Below are 5,357 nucleotides of genomic sequence, written 5' to 3' on the forward strand. Positions count from 1 at the left end.
CCCCAAAGAATATTATTTGAGGACTTCCAATATTCTTAACCCTTTCATTTACATACACAAAATGCAAAAATGGCTGGCTTACACAAGTTACAGTCTTCCTGGGGGTTGTTTGGTGGGTTTAAATATTTTGGCATCTTTTCTAGGCAGGGTAGAATTTCTTTCCAATGATGTCATGGCGCTCAGTTTTTGCTGTAGAGCCTTTTCCTGGGAATGGAAGCCAAACCTAACAATGAACATGTAGCAATCACAGGTCTGATTCCCACTGCTTGCATGGCACTCTTGTGTTTGCTGCAGTCAAGCTGATCCTCGATCATTGATTGCTGCAGGAAATGCAGAAAGCGCAACATGGAGATGAATTGAATTGAATTGAATTGAATTTATTAATACGGTCACAGACCAGCGTCAACACACACACTATCACAGATCATAAAAATATCAGAAATACAAAGGACAATATGAGTATAACAAGGATTTAAATATAAAAATTAAAATTAATTATTAGCGTGCTCCCTGTAGTTAACATTTGGGGGTTTCGTCATTATGGGATACCACTTGCTTCCTGCGATTGATTGCAGACACACAGAATTTGGCTACATTTAATGTAGTCTTGGGATTCTTATCCTCTAGCAGTAGTTTTAAACTATGGAGTTCCGATTCTTTCCTGGACTTTTGCAAAACAGGTGTAATAAAAGTCAAACGTATATCCTCATAAAGACGACAACGTAATAGTACATGTAGAGCAGTTTCAACTTCCAATGAGCCACAAGGGCAGACCCGTGCTGTATATGGTTTACCCTCAAATCTGCCCTGAAGTAAGGCAGAAGGGAGAACGTTGAATCTGGCGAGAGTAAAAGACCGTCTGTATTTGGGTACCTGAAGACCTGACAGATAGTTAGCTGGAGAGAAACCTCTCCCATGGTCCCTTATTGCTGGGTGTTTGATCATTTCGCTCATGTGGCATTGCAATTCTACGTCCCAGATACGCTGGCGAATTGTAGTCCTAGCTTTCTCGAAGCCTGTCGCTATCAGGGTCTGTAGTGGGATCCCCAAGCCTTTGAGCTTTTCCAGCAGTGTAGCTTTCCATTTGGATTGGTAGTTATCTAATAGGGTTAAAGGTGCCAGGCCAACCGGGAAGAAAATAAGCTTTAGCCAATAATGAATCTTCAATATCCATATCCAAGTACTGATGGGAATTTGCCCAACCTCCAAACGGACTGCTATGTTGGATACGCAAGAGGGTATCCCCAGCAGGCAGCGAAAAAACTTAGTTTGGAATGCCTCTAGGAGAGTAAGGTTTTTAAAGCTGCAGATCTGGGATCCATATAACAATTGTGATAGTATTTTGGCAGCAAAAACATGGAGATGTACTTCCTCAAGTGTGCAGTGGATATGCATCAAGGACCAATCAGAGCTTCCAGGTGTTTGAAAGTTTGGTGATGCACAGCTCCTATTCACTCTTTCGCAAAATGTTGAGAGGCATAAGATGCTAGAGACTATCCAGTGAGGGCTTCTTATTCATGCTGGGCTTGTAAACCTCCCAGAAAGATCTGGCTGGCCACCATGGAAATGTTGGGTTAAATGGGCCTTTGGTCTAACCCAGCAGAGATCTTCTTTGGTCTAACCCAGCAGGGGTGGCTATCTGCCATGGATGCTTTACCTGAGATCCTCACATTGCAGGGGTCTGATTAGATGATGGGAGTGGAGTCCTAAGGCAGTTGGATGGCGTCTTGTACACCTCTTTCCAGCAAGGCCTGCAGCCCAGCTGGTGCCAAATGTATTGCTCTGCTTTCCTTTGGACCATATCGGTGAGGCTGAGAGGGGTTGTCTTGTCATCTAGGCAGCTCAGAACCTTCATACACACTGCCCAATCTTGCACCTGGGAGAAGTCACTATGGTGCTGCTAACACAGCAAAAACAACATGGGGGGCAGCACTTACGAGTTATCAGTCTCTGCAGCCACACCAAGCGCTGTGATTCTCCAGCGGTTTGACACTCTCCCCCCCCCCCCTGAGGGGCACGCCATTGTCCTCAAGACAGATCCAGGTATTAGTGTTGTGCTGGTCTTACCCCAAAGGATCACAGCAGCCCACCTTATATTGTTCTATATGAAAGCCGTAAGAGTCAGTCAAAAAGCAGGCTACAAGATGGTGGTTTTACAAACAGAAGAATCCAATAACAATCCATTTTAATCTGGACCTAGTTTATGTCCCTAACCTCCCATTTTCTAAAACTCCCCCCTGCCCCACTTTTGCTATACATCACCCTTCCTTTCAAACTCCCCAGCATAGAGATATATTTTGCAGCATCCTTTCCTCTGCCTCAGCTTTCTTCTCTCCCAAGCGTCCAGAAAGGGATATTTGATTGTATATGCATTTCCCCCTCTGTATAAAGTAGTCCTATTGTGCGGCTTCTTCACTGGCAAACAGCAAGGCAACAATAGCCATATTGAAGGGCGATTAACTTCAGGGACAGCAGGCCCCGGAGCAAACAATGAAAGATCTCAAGCTCTGAAAACAGCATTGATTCACGGAATGAAACAAAAGTTTGACACCATTGGAGAGAGAGGGGGGGAAAGGTAAGGAGCAACAAGGTTGTGACACCTCTGGCATACAAACGATTTACATGCCATTAATGTACGTGGATTGCATGCTACAATTAGGCCAGCATTTAAATACGTGTTAGCCTTGGCAGGCTCTGTATTATCACGCTGAATTTATGTCGCCTCCAAGGTAAAAAGCATCTTCGCATTGTAACACACACAACTAGTATAACGTGTCAAGTGCATTTTCAGCAGAACATTCAGAGGGGGAAACAATGTTTTGCATCAAACAGGGCTTGCTTCATTTCAATGTCCCTCTGCTCCCACCCATTCCAAGATGTTCCTACACGTCCATTCGACTGGATGGTGGTTTTCAAGGTATCTTTATTTTAAATTGTTCTACATTTTGTCTTGCACGCTCCCCCTTGACCTTTCGGAAGCATCAAGAGTTTATTCAAAGTAAAACAAGATATGGGTGGGGAAGCATGCAAGGAGGATTAAAAAGGGGTAATGTGTGGTTAACCCAAGGCTGTGTATGTGTGTACACGCACACACTCAACATCACTATAATAAAAAAGCAGTGCTGCACGAGAAGGCCTGTTTCATGCCTGTGTGTTTATCCCCAGATGACTGAAACTTCCTGTGATGTCTTAAAGGTATGAATGGGCCATCACAGACTTAAGGCCAGAGAGAAAAGAACCATAGCTCAGTGATGAAACAATCACATAGCAAACACATGGTGGTCACTTCCAGATGGCCTGTTTTATTGAGCATCCATCCTGACCTGTTTGCACAAAGTTTGTTGGGAGGTGAGATGGCATCTGCTGTATGCTGAGTATTCATTCTGATTTGTTTTGCAGGTCTATAGACGCTGCGCCAAGCAATTGTTGTCTCACACATTCCGGCGCATTTTCCCCATCACTTCCCTGTCACTTTTGGGATGGCAGCAGTGGGGAGTTGGTCTGTTGTGCAAGAGCTCCAAATCAGCTTTAATTGGCTGAATTTGCCGGAACGTGATTGAAAATAGCAACAGCCAGAGAACCACACACCATTCCAACAGCAAAGCTGTTTTCATTTGTGGTATGAAAAGTTGCGAGATTTCAGCAGGAAGAGACAGGATGTGCACAGATTGGAAAGGAAGTAGTATGTCTACCCCGTGACTTATGCAGGTGCTAACAACACTGAAATCAAAATCACTTATAGCTGCTCCAATTCCATAATGAGCGACAATCATTCCGAATGTACAATGAAAGCTGTGTTTGGAGGGGCCCTTTGTCTTTTGCTGCTCTAGTGTAACATGAACCACCTTCTGGGATTTTTTGCAGGTACCAGATGCCTTTGCGTTCTCTAAGCGGTTAAGGATTCTGACTGGTATGTCATCAATGTCTACACCATCCTCTCCTAATCTTTGTTTTCTACACATCCCTGCCCCAAGAACGTCCAGGCTGGCGGGTAATACTGGTTGCCAGAGGGGCTTTCAGCAGCGGACTATTTTGTAACAATGACATTGAATCAACACTGGATACATGACCTTTATGGATTCTGGCTCTTGCCAGGAGTGCGTGAGGCATTCACAATGAAAGGCAAGGCCACTTGTTATTCAGTCTGGACCTCAGACAATTAGCATGAAAGCAAAGCACCAACTCAGTAAGATATTTACATCTCCCATGCAGAAAATGTATTTAAAAACTCTTTGACAAAGTCGGTGGGGTATTGTGTTTTTATTGCAGCGGGGAGGGAATGACCTACGATGACTGTCTTGCACATCTTCTGGAAGAGCTACAAATCTTCTTTGATTTTACTAAGCTTGTGTTTCAATGATTCATGGTTTTAAAAACAAATTAGCGTATTCCTTATTTGCAGCAGAAATAACAACTAGACCTCACAGCAGCAAAATCAGGGGCAGGGGCAAGGAAAGAAGGTATTTGCTTTGAATGTTTTTATTCAGGAGAATGGGTTATGCTTCAATTAAGCTAAAAATAAATTTGTGCAGCAAGTTTGGTCAAAATGAAGGACCTGAGGTTTATAGTTGCGAGAAGGCCGAACTTCACTTTTGGGTGCTCCATAGATTCTTGTTAAAATCCAGAGGGTCTCAGCTTTCAACAGCCCAGCACTGTCGGCATACCTTCCCTGTGAAATGAAGGATTATTACGATGTAGAGCAAATTCACTGAATGGACCATAAACATTACAGGCAGCTCATTTCTGATGCTTCCGTCTGACAAGCAAGTGAAGTTTCAACACACAAAGTCCGCTCTGACTGTAATGCAGTCTGATTGAAAATATCCCTCAGGGGAAGGTTTTAATGATTGTTAAAAAGCCTTGACAGCCTCACGTCATACTATGTCCATGTTACCGAAAGCTACAAAGCAACAGCCTTGCTTTAATTTTTAATTTTTTGTTTAGTGAAGAGTGGAAAACTCACGCTGGACAAAGCCAAGGTCAATGGCAAAGATCACTGACAGTTATCACTCCTGCATTTCAGTGATGGGGCACACCTCTGGAGAACTCTCTCACGTACAGTTCTGCCCTGTTGCAAAAATGAAAACAATGAGGAAATATCACAGCCAAGATCAAAGGTCCTCATCCAGCTCTTGTGATGTGAAACTATCCAGGTGCAACAACTAGTGATTCTAGATGGGACTGCACATCTACATCTAGCTTGCTTCCAGGTGCCATATTGATGGAGCATTCATCCTGATTTTGTGGCCAGGGAGATTAACTGATGTTGCATTGAGACAATGCTATCCCTTGCTTTCCAGTGCATCCTATCCTGTTCATTTCTTCTAAATCAGGCTTCCTCAACCTTGGCCCTCCAG

At 43.7% G+C, this 5,357-nt stretch overlaps 1 long non-coding RNA gene across 1 annotated transcript; it reads right to left on the reverse strand.

The window, feature by feature from the left end:
• Positions 1-4,463: 4,463 nt before the first annotated feature.
• LOC309527764 lies at positions 4,464-5,075 on the reverse strand. The gene is made up of 2 exons (XR_014217342.1): positions 4,964-5,075; positions 4,464-4,669 (listed from the first exon to the last, which is right to left on the reverse strand). It is a non-coding gene; the product is annotated as an uncharacterized lncRNA (long non-coding RNA).
• Positions 5,076-5,357: the final 282 nt, after the last annotated feature.

The sequence above is a fragment of the Podarcis vaucheri genome (genome assembly GCF_965113315.1).
Source record: "Podarcis vaucheri genome assembly, chromosome: 1".
In the NCBI taxonomy this organism is placed as follows: Eukaryota; Metazoa; Chordata; class Lepidosauria; order Squamata; family Lacertidae; genus Podarcis; species Podarcis vaucheri.